Genomic DNA, 22916 nt, shown 5'->3' on the forward strand with positions numbered 1-22916 from the left:
GGTGTACACCCAATAATCAGCCATGTAGAGAATGTGGGCGATGCAGCGGTCGTTTCTCAGGCACTGCAGCATGAAGTCAACCATGTGCTGCAGACTCCCAACTGCCAAAAAACTGCTGTCCCCTGCTTGAGGCATGATCTCTGCCTGCTGTGCATCACCCCACCCTCGCTGTATATACTGACTACAGCTTTGTGTACCTCCCTCCTGTGGAGAGATGTCTTCCTCCTCCATCGACTCCTCCTCATCCTCCTCACAAAGTGTCCCCTGCCTAGGCCTTTGTGAGGAAGCACGTAGCGCAGACTGTCCAGAAGCAGATGGCATTTGGGACTCCTCATCCTCCACCTCTTCCAAAACCTCATCCCTTAGTGCTTGCAGTGTTTTTTGAAGCATGCAGATAAGGGGGACAGTCATGCTGACTAGTGCATCATCTGCACTCGCCATCCACGTGGAATCATCGAAGGCACGCAAAACGAAGCAGATGTCCTTCATAGAGGCCCACTCAGTGGTGCTGAAGTGTGACCGGCGCACATTGCGACTTGTTTGCGCCTGATGCAGCTGGTACTCCAGGACTGCTGCCTGCTGCTCACACAACCGCTCCAACATATGTAACGTTGAATTCCACCTGGTGGGTAGGTCACATATGATGCGATGTTCCGGAAGGCGTAATCGGCGCTGCAGAGCAGCAAGGCGCGATCTTGCCGTGCTGGAACGACTCAAGTGAGCGCACTCTATGCGGACCTTGTGCAGCAGTGCATCAAGATCCGGATAGTCCCTCAGAAAGCTCTGCACGACCAAGTTGAGCACATGTGCCAGACATGGGATGTGAGTGAGGTTGCCTAGGCCAAGAGCTGCCACCAGTTTTCGGCCATTGTCACACACTACCAAGCCCGGCTGGAGATTCGCTGGCACAAACCACACGTCGCTCTCCTGCTTGATGGCATTCCAGAGCTCCTGCGCTGTGTGGCTTTGATTCCCCAATGAAATTAATTTCAGTACGGCCTGTTGACGTTTGGCCACGGCTGTGCTCATATCGGTCATAACAGGCTCCTGCTGTGCTGTTTCAGAGGAACTTGAGTAGGAGGCGGAGTCAATATGTACAGACTGGATTCCTGCAATCCGTGGAGTTGGCAGAACACGTAGAGCGCCACTCTCCAGATCTGTACCCGGCTCCACAACATTGACCCAATGGGCAGTGAGGGAAAGGTATCGTCCCTGTCCATGGTTACTGGTCCACGCATCAGTGGTCAGGTGGACCTTGCTACTGACAGCGTTTAGTAGCGCACGTTTTATGTTTGCCTCGACATGTTTCTCAGGGCAGGGACGGCTTGCCTGCTGAAATAAAAGCGGCTGGGCACGGTGTATTGTGGGACTGCCAATGCCATGAAGTCCCGGAAGGTGTCAGTCTCCACCAGCCTGAATGACAGCATTTCAAGGGCCAGTAGTTTGGCAATGCCAGCATTCAGAGCCTGTGCTCGGGGATGGTTTGCCGAGTATGGCCGCCTTTTCTCCCATGTCTGTGCTACCGATGGCTGCCGAGTGGCCTGGGAGTGTGAGGATGACTTGGAACGTGGTGCTGAGGGTGGAATGTGACAGGGTCTCCGGGCAACAGTGCCAGAGGTTCTTCCTTGGCGATCCTGTGAGGAAGCCGAACCAGCTGTGTGTGAGCTGGAGGAAGAGACCCCAACACAATCTGAAGAGGTGGTAGGTGGTGCTGTACGTTGGCCTACGTCTTCAGTGTGTCTGTGTAACTCCACCTCGTGCTTGGTCCGCACATGTTTCCACATATTAGTGGTATTGAGGTTGCTGACATTTTTCCCTCTTTTTACTCTCTGATGACACAGCTTGCATTTGACAAAGCAAATGTCATCAGCAACTGTGTCAAAAAAGGACCACGCACTGCAAGTCTTGGGAGCGCCCGTTTTGCCTTTTGAAAGTAGAATGTTCCTAACAGGTGCCGAAGTGGAGGCTACAGGCAACCAAGTCTGCCCCCTCCCTCTCCCTCCGGTTTTGGCTGTTCGGGGAATCTCTTCCTCAGAGCTGCTCCCACCACCTTCCTGTTCCTCACGCCATGATGGGTCAAGGACCTCATCATCTACACTCCCCTCTTCAAACACCTGCTTCTCCTGGGTTGTCTCGCCAGCACCGTACGCACCAGAAAGTGGTAACTGAGTCTCGTCATCATCTGATGCGTACTGAGGTGTGCTGACCATAGGCACTGGCCCACCCGCCTCTTCAGATTCAGAGGGACAAAGAAGTTGCGCATCACTGCATACTCCCTCTTCTTCACATTCTGGAATGCTGCTTGGCTGGCCCCCTCTTTCCAAACCAACAGATTCCGAGAACAGAAGTAGAGACTGTGCAGGGCTCTCTGACTGCCTGGGCACTTTGGCAGGTGGTGAAGAGACAGATGGTTGCTCTTCGGTGCTCTGGCCCTGAGAGGATGTGGAAGTAATTGAAGTCGATGTGTTAGCTGCCATCCATCCGACAACGGCTTCAATTTGTTCCTCCAGCAGCAGTGGGGTAGGGTGAGGTCCTACAAAGCTGTGCATAAAGGACTGTTGCCTGCTAAAACTGGGGGATGCTGACTCACTGGTGCCAACAGCAGGCACAGAATCCCCATGTCCTCTCCCTGCAGAATCCCCACGTCCTCTCCCTGCAGAATCCCCACGTCCTCTCCCTGCTGAAACTCCACGCCCACGGCCACGTGCCTTACTCCCTGCCTTCTTCATCTTGCTAGACTGAGAAAGATAGGCAGAAAAGTACAAAGGGGGGCCTTAGTGTGCTTATTCCTGAACAGCTGGTTACAGGTATAAGAAACACTAATTTTATGACAACACTTTAATGGGAGCTAATGTGGCCTACACAACTTTCAAATGTAGTGTTTGGTGAACTTTGTTGTTTTTTTGGGGGGGGGAAAAACTAAAAGGATTTGACCAAAGATTTGAAAGTCAGAGTATCACCAACTTTCTGGAGCTATTACAATGCAGGCAGGTAACCTACAATGCAAAAGATGAGGCTCCAAAAAAATTGGGTAATACTAATCTGGCTGCAGCTGAAGGGCATAAGCCAGAAAAAAGGCTCCTCTATCTACTCCTATATAATGTTTGCAACCAACCAATGTAGATGGATATGGATGGATGCACACTAATAGGAGAAAAAATGAGCTGCAATAAAATAAAAATGTGTGAGGCAGTGACATGCTGAGCGGCCTACAACCAGACGTAGCTGCAGGACACACTACTCAGCGCGAGCTGCACTCACACAGTCAGAGACCTCTCAGACAGCCGTGAACAGTGCAGCTAAGTGGGCACTAGCACTAAAAGGCTGCAGAAAGGCTCCGCTGTCTACTACTAGTGTTTGCAACCAACGTATATGGATATGGATGGAAGCACACTAGATAGAATTTAAGAAAAATAAGCAGCTCAAAAAGAAAAATATGTATGAGGCAGCAGTGATGCACGCTGGGCGTCCTACAACCAGACGTGGCTGAAGGACCCACTCCACAGCGTGAGCTGCACTCACACAGCCCTTGCAGACAGCTGTGAACACTGCTGCTAGGGAAAAGCAAGCTATAGTGGTGGTTTATGTAGCCTGGGTTAAGCACTATATGTTTTGTGGAATCGCTAATTCTAACTGTCCCTCACAGTCTTCAACAGCAGCCTGTCCCTATCTGAATTCACAGCAGAGTGACCAGAAATGGCGGCAGCGGTGGCTTTTATAGTGCATTATGACATCATTTCAGCAGCCAATCACAGCCATGCCAATAGTTAACATGCCTACATGCCTAACAGGATGTGCCCACACTTCTGAGGATTCCCATTGGCTGAATCAAAGCGAGCGGACTGATAGCATTATGGGAACTTTCGATTCCGGTATCCGATATGAAAAAAGTATCGGAAGTGAGTATCTAAATTCTGATACAGCTAATATCGGCCGATACCTGATACTTGCGGTATCGGAAAGCTCAACACTAGTGATAACATTGTGAACCAATAATTTTAAAAAGATTTTTGAGGGTATTTAAAAAGACCATTCCAATCTACATCCTGAAGGTTATGTTTGGCATTCAACAAGCACATTCAAAAGTCTAGTGACTATGATACTGATAAGGGCTTACAAATGACATGCTATTTTGATGGCATAATAACTGAATCACTAACACATCAGCACTGTTAGCACTATTCGAAATATGAATTAAGTACAGTTTGTTATGACATAGGAACATCCATGGGTGCACTCACCATACTTCGCTTGCTTGGATGGGGAATATGTTGACCAACCACTTTGTGCAAACAATGCTGCTGCTACTGCATGCCATCCACGCTCTATATTCAGCCAGTCGTGGTATCCCTCCATACGAGTGTCCCAAAATTCTGGGTGTTGTTCTGTAAGGGTTGGCCAGGACCGTAGTCGTGGCCGAGGACTCTGGGGCAACAGTGTCCTGGCCTCCCCTCACATAGACATGACAGCTTTCTGTCAGCATACCTGCTGCTCCATTTTTCTCCCCCAGGCTTTCTCCAGGTGGCAGTATATTTTTTTCAGGCGATGTGGTACAAACAGAGTCACAGTCCCTCTCAACTTTAACAATAACAGCTTTACTCCTTTTTGTACACAGGACATCCATTTTATTTACAGCGGTTACCTCAGATTCCGCAGTACACAATTTTGTCATGTTCCCTAGTTTCTTACTGTCTTCTTCCAGAACATTCCTGGAACGTCCCATCCCGTTCAGCATCACAGCATCCTCCCTGTCCAGCTCTACCATTTTTGGGATTTCCCCTGTCTGTTTTGTCCCAGACAAAAGGGCGTCTGCCCACGTAGCAAGCTGCCTCATAATGAGCAATCTGTGCTGCCGTACCGCTGTCAACTGTCTCACTACCGTGTTCATCCGTGTGCACGTGTGCTGTCCCTATTGCGGTACGTGCTGCTGGAAGAAAACGGACATGTCTACGTGTTTTGCACATGAACACACAGTCCATGTGAAAACATGCACATGTGCACAGACACATAGATTATAATGGGTGTACGTGTGTACATGTCACCGGTATGTGTGAAAACTGTCACCACACGTACCGGAGACACGGACATGTGAAAGAGGCCTTAAAGGGAAAATGTCCAGAAAATAAATGTCCAGAAAATCCTTTCCTAAAATAAGCACCACTAGATCTGCACAGCCACTGGATCTGATACATACAAATGTATGTGGTCCAATGAGTGTTCAAACTCCTAGCAAGAAGAGATATTTTCTCACATTTATTGATGACACCAGATATACAGTCGCCTATCTGCTTCACAGTAAGGATGAAGATCCACAAAAAAATTGAAGAATATCTTGATGCAATGTTTAACAAATTTAGAAGAATGCCAAAAGCCCTGCGTGCAGATAATGGAACCGAATATACAAGTGGTAAGGTGCAAACCATTTTGAAAGAGGATGGAATTATGTTCCAGACTACCATTCCATACAACCCAGAACAAAATGGCATTACCTACCTATCTACAACGTATTGGGGAAAAGCCATCATGACAGCTTGCTATCTTCAAAACTGAGCGCCAGGTAAAGCCACAATCAAAACTCCATATGCGCTATGGAACTGCGAGAAGCCTAACCTGAAGCACCTCAGGATATTTTGAAGCAAAACATTTGTGTATGTTCACAAAGAAAAACATTCCAAGTTGGAATCTGTGGTGTAGTGACCACTGTGTCCACTAGGGGGCGCTGTATGGATGTCCCAGGAGAGTGGATGAATGGCAAGATACTGAATGACCGTCATGTATCTCAAGGTGGGTGGCCTTGAGATGGAGATTTATGTGTGTGTTAATCAGCAGTGATACTGCTGAGGTGCTGGTTTAATGTGTCCAGGGACTAGTTACCTACAAACCCACCCAGGGGATGTGTTTAATAACGCTATTGTAAAGTGTATATGTGGGGTGTGAAGGACCTGTGATGAGGTCATAGTCATGTGACCCAGTGGGCGTGGCTATGGACCATATAATGTGGCCAGGGTAGGTCACATATGGTGAATGCTGGGACCTGGTTGGTCCAGTGTGGAAGGCACTGTCTGAGAGAGAGATGGGGGCTGCCTTCTGACAGCAAGTGAATGCTGTGTTAATGGCTGCAGGTGCCTGGTAATTCCCTGGAGGGAATGGACGTCTGCCGCATGATGGTGAAGGAACCATGAGTGACCATGACGAGGGTGAGATAACGCTGAGGCTGAAGAGCCTGTGTAATGGACATGTGCTTGACCTGTGTGATATAAGGTTAACTAGAGCGAATCTATAATGGACGCTATGCTGTATATGAACTTTATGTTGCTTCTATGAGTTTATGCTGCTGAATAAACCGCATGTACTATGTTATGTTGTATGGAAAACACGGTGCCGAATGTGTTTTGTTCGCTGCCTAGCGAGGATCCTCTAACTGAATGACAGCGCTTCCTCACAAATCACATGCAAAACAAGGAGTCATTGTGGGCTATAGCAAAACTCAAAAGGGATACAGAATCCTGCACTGAATGATCAACACAGTAACAATCAGCAGAGATGTAGTGATTGATGAAAACTCTGTATCGCTCAAATTCCATGAAGTTACACCAGTTATTCAACCTAAGAGGCAAGAACAAGAATCTCAATCACCAAACCCAGCTGCCGAAAAGGAAAACACTGAAGTGTGGATAAGCTCTGAAGCCACTAAGGAAGACACAGAAGAACCAAGTCAACCTCCAGTCAGGAGATCAGAAAGGCCAAACAAAGATATCCCAGCTAGACGCCTTTCTTATATGGAAAAGGGAGGGACGAATCCAAAAACAACAACCAATGGTCATAGTATAAAATTGCTTTATTACGTGGTAGGGCAAAGAACAAAATACAATACATGCTACAGTGCTGATTAGTCATTACCAAAAATAGGGACACGGTAGACCATGTTGCCAGTAGTATAGAAATATTGCCATAAGTCACACGAGAAAAATCTCTGATCAGGATCCAATCAGCAAGAAAGTAACACAATGCAAGTACCTATAGGGCCATCTCTATCCACAAGCTGAAAGATATAAAATCCAATAGAGATCAAATAGATTAGCACATATATTGTATATTACCTGAGAAATGCAAGTGCAGGCAAACAGAGGGTCCCCATGCCCGCCCCAATGCGCGTTTCGGAACACACCTTCGTTAGGGAGCGCACTATTTAGCACAGTTTAAAAAGGGCACGAAATCGGAAGGACCGCAATTGACGCGACCGGAAGAGGTCATCCGTTCCCATGGCAATACCCACGCCATCAGTCACAGCAATTGCGCAAAGAGCGTGAGCAGATGTGATCATCTGTTACCTGGGTGATGCCCAAGCCGTCCCAACACAGCAAGCGAGGAGGTGTGACGCCCATTGTATGCCTTTCTTATATGGTCAGAATACTTCCTGAACCAGAGCCATAGTCATGGCAAGAAATGCAAAAACTGCTTGTTCACAAGAAGCAGAAGTGGGTAAATGCCACTAATGAAGAGATGGAGTCCCTTCTCCAACTCCAAACATGGGAGCTTACTGAGCTACCACAAGGAAAAAGAGCTATCGGATGTACAGTAAGTGGGTCTTCAAAAACAAATATGACTCAGAAGGTAAAGTTCACAGGTTTAAGGCAAGCTTGGTCGCAAAAGGATAAAAAGGATACTCGCAAAAGTATGGTGAAGATTATGATGTTACATTTTCTACAGTTGCGAAGCAAACCACATTCAGAACTTTAATGTCCATAGCTGCAGTTCAACAGATGACAGTGAGACATTTTGACAAAGCCATTATCAAGAGCCAAGTTTGTGGACTTCAGACCCGCAATGGGACTAACAGGATAAGTAGTTGTTGAGTGGGGGTGTTGTAATATGTTTGGTGCTGCCCTCCTGCTTGTTTCATCGCTCCCCGGCATCGCGCTCCTGTGCAGGTGTACTTTTCTGCCCTGTTGAAGGCAGAGCAAAGTACTGCAGTGCTCAGGCGCCGTTAAAGGTCAGAGAGGCCCAGCACCTGCGCACTGCTGGAATTTGCTCTGCCCTCAACAGAGCAAATTCAAAACAGGTGACAGGTTCCCTTTAAGGTCTAGTGTGAAGTTTCCACAATCAGTGATGGTTTGGGGAGCTATGTCATCTGCTTTTATAGGTACACTGTTTTTTCAAGACCAAAATCAGCGCGGCCGTCTACCAGGAAATTTTAGAGCACTTCATGCTTCCCTCTGCTGACAAGCTTTTTGGACATGGAAATTTCATTCTCCAGCTGGACTTGGCACCTGTCCACACTGACAAAAGAACCAATACCTGGCTTAAAAACAACAGTATCACTGTGCTTGATTGGCCAGCAAACTCGCCTGACCTTAACCCCAGAGAGAATCTATGGAGCATTGTAAAGTGGAAGATGAGAGATACCAAATCCAACAATGCAGAAGAGCTGAAGGCTGCTATGAAAGCAACCTGGGTTTCCATAACACCTCACCAGTGCCACAGACTGATTGCCTCCATGCCATGCCGCATTGATGCCGTAACTGATGCCAAAGGAGCCCCAACCAAGTATTGAGTGCATTTACTGAATATACATTTCAGTAGGCCAACATTTCAGATTTTAAAATCATTTTTTCTTTTCAAATAATTTTATTGGTTTTCAGTAATTAAACAAGATAAGGGAAGGAAGGTAGGAAGGGAGGAAAGGGAATGGGAAGTAAAGAACCTTGTACAGGTACGGAAAAAAATTTAAACTAGAGAACCCACAAATAGGCATTAAATAGCATATAGCAAATAACAACATAAAAAGAAAAGAAAATCGCCAATCCTTATTATGGGGTAACATTCTTGGAAGGAGATACAACATCCCGGTACTACAACGGCCATGTTTAGGCCTCAAAATATAATACTTCTTAATAGTTCTATTTGATATGGAATTTGTTGTTCCAAGTCTTCCATTTTTTTGCATATTTGTGGATGTGATTGTTGTTAATCGCAAATCTGAGTTCTATATCACTATGTTGACCTGTCTTATCAAGTATGTCCGAAAACTTAGGAACCTCGACTTTCTTCCACCATTGTGCTAACATGGTCTTAGTCACTAAGAGGATGTGGATGATAATATGTCTTACCGAATCATCAAATTGTTCCATGTCTAATGAAAGAAGTGCTCTTTCGGGCGTAATTGTGAAGTCCTTGGCAATGAGGTTAATGTGCTGTGTGACCTGGAACCAGAGGTTTTTGATCTTTGAACAACCCCAAAAAATATTGTAGAGGTTCCCTTGATGTCCACAGCCTCTCCAGGACAAGGAAGATAATTCTGTGTTAAAATGTGATAACCTTGTCGGGGTATAGTACCACCTATTTAACAGTTTAAAATAACCCTCGTGAAGACCCATTGATATGTTGGAATTGTAAGTGAATTTGATGGCATCGTTCCAATTCTCGAGACGGATATCAGCACCTAAATCGGACTCCCATCTCTTCATGTATATGTTTTTGTGGCTCGTTAGGTCCTTGACGACAGATCTATACAAATTACGCAGACTCCAGAGGTTTTTATTTTTAAGGTTGCACAACAGTGAAGTTAGCATTTCATAATTTAAAGTCTTCCCTTTTATGATTTTCAAAATTCTGTCTTTCAACATGGTGTAAAAGACCAGCTCAGATGATGGTAGATTATATTTAGCCTTGATCATACTGAATTTCAAGAACTCCACTCCACTAAAAACATCCCCCACCTTTTCGATTCCAGATTTCCCCCCATACCTCCGGCATCGGGAGATCATCCATCAGTGCAAATGAAGATAGGGGTAGTTTTAAGATTTGCTCTGCTTTTTTGATATTTTTAGTTGGCTTAATGAGTTCCCTCCAGGCTGAGATTATCGACCGAAATATAGGATGCGATGAGTTTGCACTGTGCTTTTGCAGAAGTAACTAAAAGAAAAGCTTTCGCGTGGAACCTCTATCACTAGCATCTCTCTCCAAGCCATACCAAGCCGGATGTGTCATGTTTTCCATAAACCAGTGCCAGCTCTGTTTAATAAGTGAGGCCTGATAATAAGAGTATATGTTGGGCAGTCCTGCGCCCCCATGTTTTTTATTTTTATAAAGTAAGTCTGCAGATATTCTTGCTTTCTTACCTTTCCAAATAAATAGTCGGATGAGCTCTTGAATTTTATCAATGGATTGGCGTGGAAAGCTAACTGGCAAAGTCCTAAATATGTATAAAATTTTGAGAAGGATAAAGGCTTTGACTGCCAGTATCTTCCCAAAAATGGAAGTCTCTAACTGAGCCAAAAAGGATAGATTGCCTGTAATAGTCTTTATAATGCTGTCTAAATTGGCCCTAACTGTGGCTTGGATTGATCCTGCTATTCTAATCCCTAGATAGACAATCTCTTTCTCCTCCCAAATGAACTGGGTTTGAGTCTTTATTTAGTTAATTTCGGATTGTTTCATGTTTAGAGTTATAAATTTGGATTTGTGTGGGTTTATCTTAAAATAGGATGCTCTAGAGAATTTTTCTAGTTCATCTGAAAGGGCTTTAAATGGAATTTGCGGGATCAAGAAATGTCAGGAAGAGATCATCTGCGAATAACCCGATTTTAAAATTTCGTGATGGCAGTTCAAAGCCTTTAATATCATTGTTTAATCTAATTTTTTCGGCTAGGAGCTCTATGGCAAGCACAAATAGAAGGGGAGACAGGGGGCACCCCTGTCTTGTGCCATTAGTAATGTCGAACGAGTCAGAAAGGAAGTTGTTTGCATAGATCCTGGCACTAGGACCCGAGTATAGGGTGAAGACTGTAGATAGAAACTTTTCGTCAAAGCCAAATCTAGCGAGAGTTGTTTTTAAATATAGCCAGATTAGTCTATCGAACGCCTTCTCGGCGTCCAGTGTCAAAAAAGCAGTTTCGGTTTTCGAATTGTTAGCTAAATTTATCAGGTTCAACACCCTTCTAGTCCCATCTGAGGCCTGCCGGCCCTCTGTGAACCCTATTTAAACATCCACCAACAGACGTGGAAGGATGTTTTTTAGTCGGTTTGCGATTATCTTTGAGTAGATTTTAACATCGCTATTTATGAGCGAGATTGGCCTATAGTTCTGTATCCTCTCTGGGTCTCCCCCCCCCTTTGGAATAATGCCAATTGTTGCCTCTAATATCTCCTTTGGGAAGGAACCCCGAGAGGATGCCAGACCAAAAACGGAAGCCAACTGTGAAGCCAGAATTTTTTAAAAGGATTTATAGTATTCCCCAGAGAAGCCATCCGGCCCTGGTGATTTTTGGGACTGCAGTTTCTTGATAACGTCAACTATTTCACTCTCTGTAAAAGGGATATTGACATAATTCAAGTCCAGCTCATCAACTCTTGGTAAATCGATACTCTGTAGAAAAGAATCCACAAAATTCGAGTTAACCACCGGTGTTTGGGGGTCATCTTTCAGGCTATAAAGATTTTTAAAGAAATCTGCAAACGAGTTGACAATGTCCCTAGGGTGAATTTTGGGATCACCCGAGGGAGATACAATCTTAATTATCCTTTTTTCAGTCTTTCTCTTTTTACTTTCCTCATCATAAACTTGGTAGGCTTGTTGAGAGATGTATACGATTTATACCTAGATGCTTTGATGGCTGCATCGTATTCCTGGTAGATTTCAGATCCCAGACTCTGTCTGAGTCTCAAAATCTCAGCCTGGATGGTTTGGGAAGGAACTTTCAAGTTGGCTTGTTTTTTTTCTAGATCATTAATTTGGGCTTGTAGGTTTGTAATTTTTTCCCTATTTCTCTTCTTATGTTTAGAGAGGATCTGCATAAGGCATCCCCTCAGAACCGCCTTATGGCCATTCCAGACCGTGAACTGATCTACTTCACCAGATACATTTTCCTTGAAGTAGTTTAAGAGAACATTTTTGTGACGAGTGTCAGTTAACGCTGAGTCTTTTTTCTTGAATGCGTGGACCCTCTGGACCATGGCACCCACCCACCTAGGGCGAGCTGACCTAGTGAAGAGCCACCCCCTATACAGGGAGTGTCAGGGGCAAGACCAAGGGGGTGAGCCACCACGGCAGCTGGACCAGACAGCCGGCTCAGGGAAACAAGACAAGACGTTAATTCAAAGTAACATCATTAAGGAACACTTCAGGGTAATAACAGGTGCGAAACGTAAATACACAGGGAACACATAGCAAAGTGCGTGTAAGGGCACGCCAAGGTCCAAAGCATGGTAAGTGCAAGATGGTAGGCAGGGGCACGATGACAATGGACTCAGGACAGCAGGCAACGATCAACCAGGACATCAGATTCTGTAGCTCTATAGGCAATTGGCAGGATCCGGACATCCGGTAAGCAAACCAGTGTTCCATGCAAGGAGACAAGACAAAGTTAGCAACAGGTTGCGTGTCAAGGAACACGCTGGAGTCCAAGACAGAGTGCGTGCCCGAAGACACGCCAGGATCCAAGATAGGGTACGGTGGCATCGGAATCCGGGGGGCTGGCATCGACCGACAGGATCCAGGAATCAGACTGCGGAAATCAGCTCCGGACATCAGGCCGCAGTCATCAGGGTCCGGACCTCTGGTAGCGGTCGGCAGGTTACGGAATCTGGCAGGCAAGACAGGGTAAAAAGCAGAGCAAAGTAAGCAAAAGACTCTGTGCAAGAGTAGCACGAAAACGCACAGTGTAAGAACCAGCGTGAGTGCAAGGGAGCACGGAAACCTTGGCTGGGGCACCGGCAGACGGTACCGACGGTAGCACAGGCAGGCGGGCATGACTAGAGGCGGCACAGCTGAGGCACACACAGGCGATAACCACTATAGCACTGGACGGCGTGCACGGCTGAGGCACACAGGCGAGCACGACTAGAGGCGGCACGACTGAGGCACAACAGGCAGGCACAGGGTGACCAGGCACATGCACGAGGGCACGGAGCCACAGGGCAGGGTTAGGCAAAGGTACAGGACAGAGACGTGTGCGAAACAGCATGGAAATACGAAAAGTGCAAGGGCGCACGAAACATCAAAGACAAGGCATAGGGTCAGATACAGAGTCCTGCGCATGCAGAGGGCATGCCAGGGGCAAAGTACAAGACAAGGCCTGCGCGTGTGGAGAGACACGCCAGGGACAGAGTCTAGCAGCGGAGCATAGGCCGAATTCCAGAGCCGGGCCAAGGGAGAGCCTTGGGACTAGACAGAGTACAGAGCGGAGGCCTGCACGTGTAGAGAGGCACGCCAGGGACAAGGTACAGAACGGAGGCCTGCACGTGTAGAGAGACACGTCAGGGACAGGGTACAGAGCGGAGGCCTGCACGTGTAGAGAGACACGTCAGGGACAGTGTACCGAACGGTGGCCTGCACGTGTAGAGAGACATGTCAGGGACAGGGTACAAAGGGGAGGCCTGCACGTGTAGAGAGACACGTCAGGGACAGGGTATAGAGCATAGCATAACAAGGAAGCATAGTGAGGACCAACAAAGCACGAAGGACAGCACGAGACAAGAGACGGAATACGAGCACGGAGCGTGTGCAGACACACGACAGAGCAAAGTGCAAGGGCACAGAATAGAGGGAGCGACCCAGCAGACCAAGCAGCCAGGCAGGGAAGCAACACAATACTCTCGCCCCTCCCTATGGTCGGGGCGGTCTGATATAGGGCATAGGCACCTCCACTTCCGGGTCAGGACCAGGGCAGAACTTCCGGTTCAGTCCTCAGGATAACAGAGAGCAGTCACATGATCAGGATTCCAAACATGCAGAGATGATTGCAGAACCAGTGCTGAAACCTAGGCAGGTCACATGATCAGAGTTCCAAACATGCAGAGATGATTGTAGAACCAGTGCTGAAACCTAGGCAGGTCACATGATCAGAGTTCCAGACATGCAGAGATGATTGCAGAACCAGTGCTGAAACCTAGGCAGGTCACATGATCAGAGTTCCAGACATGCAGAGATGAATACAGAACCAGCCTCTGCTCGAACATAGGAAGGACACATGATCAGGGGTTCTAGACATGACGAGATGATCACAGAAGGCAGAGCAGAAACGCAGGCATCCCGCAGCTCAACAGTCATGAGGTGAGTGTGCACACTGCTCTAGGGAACATGCAGGATAGCAGACACGAGATGCGCGTGCACACCGCTCCTAGGGACATAAGGCAAAACAGACATGGCGGACATGACAGACATGGCTGACATGACAGTTTTCTATCTCTTGCTTGTACTCTGGTATATATAACAAGGCTGGGTTAAGTCTCAAGCGGAATGGCTTATCAGAGGGAGGACCCACGAGGAACTCAGCAAGAACAGGGGTATGATCCGAGATGGTCTTTTGCATGAACCGTATATCTTTAATTTTGGTTAAAGTAAATATATTAGTAAGTAGTAGATCGATTCTAGATGTTGTCTTATGTACATCTGAAAAGTGAGAATACTCACGAGACAATGTGTTCAAGCAACGAAAAGCATCATAAAGCTCATTTTGAATTAACCAGTTTTTCAAAGCTGGAACCTTATGGCTAACTAATGAGGATGAATCCATGCTACTATCTGGGACAATATTAAAATCGCCTAGTAAGATCAGATCACCTGTTTTGACTTTGTCTATTTTTTGATTAGCTTGTTCAAGAAACGAATGTGTCCCTTGTTAGGTGCGTATACATTCACTATTGTGCATGGCTTTTCATGGAGTAAGCATATGAGTATATGAAACCTGCCCAACGAGTCTGGTATCTTTTTGATGAGCTGAAAAGGAATGGTGCCACCTACCAGTGTAATGACCCCAGCTTTTTTCTTTGTGGACAGTGACTTGTACATGTGTGGAAAGTTCTTGTGCTGGAAGATCGGGTGTTGATCGGAGGCCAGTTTAACCTCCTGCAGGCATACCAATTCGGCACGGGTTCGGTTGATCTCCTTCAATACCGCATACCTCTTATTCGGACTGTTGAGCCCCCTAACATTGTATGGTAAGATTTTCATCGTTAGAGTGCAATATCAAAACAGAAAGATGGAAACAAGCAAAACAGGGAAATACAGAAAAAAAAAATTAGGAACTTGAGCGTTCTCCTGGAGGACTCCAAACCGGTTGGTGTCTCACCTTAGTGTGGGGGAAAAAGTGAGAAAAAATTAAGTGGCAAGTTCCCACAGTGACATCAATAAACCGTAAATACGGGTCATAAGATATTCATATTCATGAAAAGGAAATTAATAGTATACACCATGTAAATTCGAACATAAGATAAAAATCAGTCCTAATCCCTATCCCTAAATGCTGGGTCATCCATCAGAAATTTAAGGAACTTCTGACCCCCATGTGGAGTGTAGATGGGGTAGTTTTTGTAATTATACCAGACAAATAGCTTGGTAGGGAAACCCCATCTATATGACACTCTGAGCTCTCTAAGTTTAGAGGTCAAATCTCTGAAGGACCTTCTTGCGTCCATTGTCTCTTTGGAGAAGTCTTGGAAAATCTTTAAATTTTTATATGGCTCTGGAGGTGAACCTCTCTCTCTCAGAGATTTTAGAACCTTCTCCTTTGTTTCAAAAAAATGGACTCTGAGGATAGTGTCCCTATGCTTTTCCTGTGGGACCCCTTTTGGACGTGGGAGGTGGTGTATACGATCAATATTTACTGCTAATTCTGTCAATTTTGGCGATAATTTTTTTAATAAATTTTTAGTGTAATCTGCAAGATCTGCCTGGGAGACCGACTCAGGAATACCTCGTATTTTTAAGTTGTTTCTCCTGCTTCGGTCCTCCAGATCAGTTAATTTGTTTTTAAGGGAAATAACCTCAGTTTTGAGGACAGAATTTTCCTTTGAGAGGTAGACTATGTTCCTCTCCGCCTGTACCATCTTTACCTCATATTTCTTAACCTTTTGGCTAAGCTTCCTGCAAATTTCCTGTAGGGCCTTAGCCTGAGTCTCAAACCCTATTTTTAGGGCATCACTGAAGGACAGGAAGAGATCCGCCATGAATCCTTCAGTGGCTTGTTTATTGGACCCCTTGTATTCCCCCAGGTTGATGGATGGAGGAGGAACCTCAAACGAAGGAAATGGACCTCCAGTGTCCCTTCTAGGCTTCTGCCTTTCAGGGCTTGTGTTTGGGGTAAAGTCAGCTGAGACACTGTCGGAGTTCTCAGAAGAAAGACTCACGGTGTTTTCCTGATCATCTCGGCCCTTCCTTTTGTTTGATTTGGAAGTGTCCATTTCCTCCATGAGGAGCTGATTTGGAGGAGGAGTTTTAATGTGTCCCCCCAAATTTTTCTTTTTTTGAAGTGTTTCAAGTTGTGTTTTAGGCAGTGCTTTGGTCAATGGGCTATTGATACCTGATCCCCCTTTTGCAGCTTTGACAGGTGCAGGGTTATGGGATTGTTTTATATAAGGCGTTTTGGGCTCACCTCTTTTCAAAGGTGACCTAGATTTTGTGGGGCTTAACACATTAGGGATATCCTCATAAAATTTTGAATATGCCCCCAAATTGTGCCTCGTCACCCTGTGTGAGCTATTATTAATTCTGAACCTGCCTGACTGCATCTTAATTTGCCACGCAGCCTTCCCTGGCCTCAGATCTATGACCCTTTTAGCTTGATCAATCAGACAAGTTAAGTAAAATGGTCTAAAAACAAGTTTCAGAAAAGGAGTCAACTGAGAAACCCTCAGTAAGAGCGCCAAAAGTCACACAATTCCTCAATAATAATGCAAGCAGTCCACTGTAGCTCTGATCCTTGCTTGAAGAGTGGATAATCCTCTATTATGGTGCACTGCACAGATGAGTATAGGGCACCGGGGCCACCAGCCAGAAACTGCGGTCACTATTGTGTTTGCGCTGCTGGTAAGTGCAGAATAGTCAGTATTCCTTTATTGTGTGGGGATAGTGAGGGCCCTCCCCGCAATCTATATCCTTCTCCTCAGTACTCTTGGGGATGACTACCTGCTGCGCCGCACAGTTCTGGGGTATAGCTGAGCCTGTAGTACCGGGAGCCACTTGCTGTGTGCTGCGGGGCCTGTGATGTCAGGTTTCTGCAATGCTGACAGGCTGGACACAGCTGGAACTATTTCCTATTGAGTTCTACATTATTGCGGCTGTGATCAGTGTGCAGCGTCCGGTTCTAGTGACCGGATTTCAGTTGTGCCTCACCTCAGCTGTTTTTAGTGGCTCCCCCGGTGCTAGTCGCCTCTGATCCGGTCCTTTATGAGGCTGTATAGTGCTGTTCTTGGCCGATTCCGGGATCTGGTCCTAAAAGTCCTGTGGTATCCCTCCGCCCTTCAGCTCCTTGGCAAAGAAAGAGTCCCCGCCAGTGTCTTTGCTTTCCTCTTCAGCGTGCCACGCTAGAATATGTCCAGGGAAGCTCCTCTGTACCCGCTGACCTCACCCCGATGTTACAGCAGTCAGAATTCAGCGGCACTCAGGTGTAATCAGCAAGGATGAAGATGCAGGAGTCTGTATCCCTCCGCCACAGCCACACTGTTATCCTCCACACACCACAGACAGAAAGCCGTGCAGACAGCTGGATTTATGTTGTACCTTACTGGGGGGGGTCCAAATAAAGTCCTCAGTACCAATAATGATCCTCCAGATCAATCCTGGCTTCAGTAAAGCCTGCGCTGGCACTCCGGTCTCTTCACAGGAGGGCAGATGATGTGGGGTGATGTCCCTCAGCTTCTGCTGCACCGCAGCCATCCAGACTTGTAAAAGCTTATTTCTTCAGTCCTCTTTGGACCAGAGTCCTGCTTTTTGTCTCAAAATGGGCACCCAAACTTCATAAATAAAATAGGGTCCAACAAGGTTATTTTGGTTAACCCTATGCACGCTTATTTTGTAGCTTTAGAATGTGACTGTGGGAGCTTAGAGCTCTTGCTGCCTACATGCTCAGAGCCCAGGCCACGCCCCCTAAAATCATTTTTTCAAGCTGGTGTTATAAAGTATTCTAATTTACTGAGATAATGACTTTTGGGTTTTCATTGGCTGTAAGCCATAATCATCAACATTAACAGAAATAAACACTTGAAATGCATCACTCTGTTCACTTTGTTTGTAGTAACGCTATATAATATAAGAGGTTCACTTTTTGTATTGAAGAACTGAAATATATTAACTTTTTGATCATATTCTAATTTTGTGAGATGCACCTGTATATTGTAATCACTTATATGCTCCATAGGACTGGTATCTACCACTGACCATAATGCGATAATAGCAAACTTGGGCTTTGTATAGAGATTATTTTCAGCAAAAGCTCGGTCGTTGGTTGAAGTTCTCCTATATCCACTATAAGGGTATGTGCACAATAGTAGAGATAGGGAGGGCACCACCAACAATAAACACGGGGATACACCAATAGTCAGTATAAGAAACTGGAAAAATAGAAATAAGAGAGAGCTACTGACCAAAAACTGGGATCACCACAATAGATCACAAAACATCAAACATTTTTATTTAATGTCAAATTAGACCAAAGCACAATTAAAAACTTAATTAAAGATCCACTTAGACTCTCGTTTCAATAACTCTAAGGACATATTTCCTCCACGGATATCTGATGAAATAGATTCAAGACCCATAACTCGTATAACAGAACTACAACTGTTATGCTCACGTAAAAAATGTAAAGTCACTGAGCTTAGGGTTTTACCTTTCTCTTTGTCGGACCTGGCCGTGTTGATGTTAGAGAGATGTTGCTGAATTCTTTTACGAAGTTCCTGCGTGGTTTGGCCGATGTAAATCTTAGGACAGCGACAGACCAAAGCATATACCAAATTCCTAGACCTGCAGTTAAAGTATGTTTTAGAAAAAATTGGCGATGTTAAAGTAGGGAGGACAACCCCCTCTCTGCCTACCATCAGGTGACAGATATTGCACCCACCACAAGCAAAAGTGCCCTCCAGGCGAGTGCCCCTATTAAGTCTGTGTGTGGGCCTCCTAAAATGACTATGGCAGAGGGAGTCCTTAAGGGAAGATGCCCTCCTAGCTATCAACGTAGGCCTTGATTCAATATGGGGTGCTAATCTAGGATCATTCGTTAACATATCCCAATATTTGGACAGAATACCACGAATATTGCGCCATTGGTTGTTATAAGTGGTAACTAACCCTATGGGTTTAGTAGCATTCCTCGTTCTGGGTTGCAATAATTGTCTCCGATCGCTATTCATGGCCGACTGAAAAGCTCTAGAGATTACTTTCTTGGGGTAACCCCTGTTCCTAAAGCGGTCTGTCAAATCCCGTGCCTGCATGGAAAAGTCATGTTGTTCAGAGCAGTTTCTCCTTACCCTGTAAAATTGGCCTTTCGGGATGCCATTTCTCAAATGGTCAGGGTGAAAACTCGAGTAGTGTAAGATCCTGTTAGTGGAAGTGGGTTTCCGCTATAGAGAGGTCTTCACAGTGCCATCTTCGATCTTCAAATTGAGATCAAGAAATTCTGCCACTGAATCCACAAAATTTGCTGTAAGATGGATGTTAAAAAGATTGTCATTAAGCAGAAGGATAAATTTTTGGCACTCCTCCATTGAACCAGTCCAGAGAAGTAGCACATCATCTATGTACCGGAACCATTTAAAAACATGATTTTTGAAATCCACCAAGTTGTACACAAAATTAACCTCCCACCACCCCAAAAATAAATTGGCACACGACGGCGCACACCGTGCCCCCATCGCAGTCCCTGATACCTGCCTGTAGAAGGAGCGATCAAAGACAAAATAATTTTTGTCCAGAATGAAGTGCAGTAAATCGATGATAAAGGAATCATGTTGTCGGTCTCCAGTGGTATGTTGCTCCAAAAAGAAAGATACCGCCCGGTTTCCCAAGTCATGCTGTATGTTGGTATATAATGCTTCGACATCAAGAGTTACGATCAAGGTATTTGGGGGGATTTGTAAGTCACTGAGTACAACCAAGAGATGTGATGTATCCTTAATAAAGGAAACAAGAGTGGTTACTAATGGTTGCAAGAAAAAATCAACATAGATACACGGTTTCTCGAAGATCCCCCCTATCCCAGAGACAATCGGCCTACCTGGTGGCTCTTGGATAGATTTGTGCACCTTAGGCAGCATATAAAAGGTAGGGACCCTCGGGTGGTGGGTGGTAAGAAAATCTTTTTCTTTTTGATTGATAACATTATGTGCCATTGCCATAGAGAGTAGTTTGTCTAATTTTGAGTTAAACACCACAGTGGGATCAGATGGAAGTAGCTGGTAAAACAAGGAATTATTAAGTTGTCTTTTTGCTTCCTTTACATATAATTCAACAGGCCAGATAACAATATTACCCCCTTTATCTGCCTCCCTGATTATAAGATCTTTATTATTGCCAAGTTCACGTATGGCCTTCCTTTCAGATTGGTTAACGTTATTCAAATAGTTAGGTCTATCATCAAGTAACCGTATGTCTCTACTCACCGCATCAAAAAAGATCTGTATCACCGGGAAAAGTGAGAAACTGGGGGTGGCCTGAGACAGTAGTCGTCCCTTAAAATGATTACTCATCACTGGATGCTCATGTTTCTCCAATAGTGAGATAAGGTCCCTCAGGGCTTGTCTCTCCTCCATCGGCAAGCCGTCAATGATGGATGGTTGGTGGTACATTAATTTAAAGGTCAATTTCAGTCTCAGATAGTTCATAAGATGACAAATTAATAATTGACAGCTTACCCTGATTAAATTCGGATCCTGTTGAGGGGGGGAAAGTGAGAGACATTGGGGTGCTCAATACTTCCGCCTCTGCCTGGTTTCCTTCCGATATTTGGGGGACCATTGTCTGTACCCTCTGGTTTTCTTTCTTTGATCTTTTACCATGTCTACCCCTCCTGCAGCGACTTCTGTATCGCTCTGCTCTGAAGATAAAAAATCACTTGACTGGGTTTCCACCGCTGTAGAGTTATCCTTATTAAGCGTATTCTCGGGGAACGTCTTTTGTTTCCCTTATGTACCCACTTGTAGGCTTTCCCATTATTGAAATCCTTTTGGTCACGTTTAAATTTACGTTTTTTTCCACTGATTATGTCCTTCTCATACTGTTCAATGGTGTTCTTTAAACGCGTCTGAAAAGGTTCCACCATAGTTTTTACATCATACCCAGACAATTTGGACTCACAAGTTTTAATTTGTTCCTTTATATTAGAAAGTGATGATCGATCATGTTCTATAAGTAGATTCATAAGAATAGTGGAGCATTGAAACAACCCACTTTCCCACGTTTTTTGAAATGTTCACTCTGCCTCCCAGGCTGGAAAGATCTGAACCCTCAAGCCTCGAGGAACAAGACCATATCTTTTGTATTCCTCGAGACTCTTTATGTTCCACCATGTTTTGGTTAAAGATTTGTGTAAATTGACCAGATCTCTGGAGATGCTGTTAAAATCAGAATGATTAGAGCCATGAATAAGGGGAGAGGGTGTCATGGTAACATCCTCAAAAATCCCCTGAACCTGATTACTCCATGCCGACTCTCTAGCAGCCAAATCTATATTAACAATAGGAACCAACGTATGCCAACACTCCCTCAAAGAAACATGGCTTATAAGGCCATACAAAATTCAACCACAATAGTAGAGATAGGGAGGGCACCACCAACAATAAACACGGGGATACACCAATAGTCAGTATAAGAAACTGGAAAAATAGAAATGAGAGCTACTGACCAAAAACTGGGATCACCACAATAGATCACAAAATATCAACATTTTTTGTTTAATGTCAAATTAGACCAAAACACAATTAAAAACATTAAAAAGTCACTAAATGACAATATACCTATAAGGTTAATGAAATAACCCTAAGAAGGTTCCCCTATGACTTAAGGTACAGATATAATGCAGACAAATAATTGGTCCATGGAATCAAAAATCACATAATATTATGCCACACAACATGTGATACAGATGAATAAATAGAGTCCAAATGGACACAATTGAAAACCAATGACAATAGACTGCTAAATAGTATAAGATGAAACCTTAATCTACCCGCTCCTTAGTGTGAGCAAAGGATATAATCTAGAGGAGGAAAAAATGTTTTTTTTCTCTCAATGTTGCAGCTGAGCCCTGCAGGAATATATTCAGAGCCAGATGACCATCCTCCAGAGTAGCGCATAACCTGTGCGCTTAAAAATAAAGCAGCGGTACCATACCAAAGTTAGGGGGAGCCTGTGGATGCCCAACGCGTGTCGCTACCACACAGGCAGCTTCATCAGGGGCTGAGAGACTGGTCTGACCGACATACAATATATATGATCCTAATAATACATGATAAGCGATAAGCCACAGCTGCGGTATGTACCTGCATGGTAGCGTGTAGAGAGGCGGAGCCTAGTAATCAATCATACACAGGTCTGCACCTGGATATCACATCCGACGGAAGAGGGTCACCCAGGCCAACACGTCACAAATAGATTAGTGCGCTTGCGCATCAGACACACCAGGCGTCCCTTCCGGCGGAAGAAGGTCACTCTGGCCGCCGTGTCCAAAATTGAATAATGCGCTTGCGCAAAAGACACTCCATCCTGGGATCCCCACCAGGCGTCCCTTCCGGCGGAAGGTCACTCTTGCCACCGTGTCCAAAATTGAATAATGCGCTTGCGCAACAGACACTCCATACTAGGATCCCCAGTACTAGCAAAACGGAGAAATCATTATAAAAAAGATCTGCGCACACGACCAAATCATAGCGTGTGCGTGTTGCTCCTATAAAGTGTCTAAGGGAAAAAGGCATTTCTCACCCTATATATAAACATGGAAAAAGGCTTAGTATATAATTCAAAAAGCCGCATATTGTGTCAGTTGAAACAGTGTATATGGTTTGCATAGATAAATAAATAACCCCGGACCACATATATTACATTGCCGCATCTGGACCCAAATAGGAGGTAAAAAATTTCACATGCCAAATAATTATAGAAAGATCCGCGCACCCGACCAAATTATAGCGTACGCGTCTTGCTC

Source organism: Dendrobates tinctorius, unplaced genomic scaffold, assembly GCF_039654945.1.
Source record: "Dendrobates tinctorius isolate UK_male_01 unplaced genomic scaffold, ASM3965494v1 ptg000046l, whole genome shotgun sequence".
Taxonomy (NCBI): Eukaryota; Metazoa; Chordata; class Amphibia; order Anura; family Dendrobatidae; genus Dendrobates; species Dendrobates tinctorius.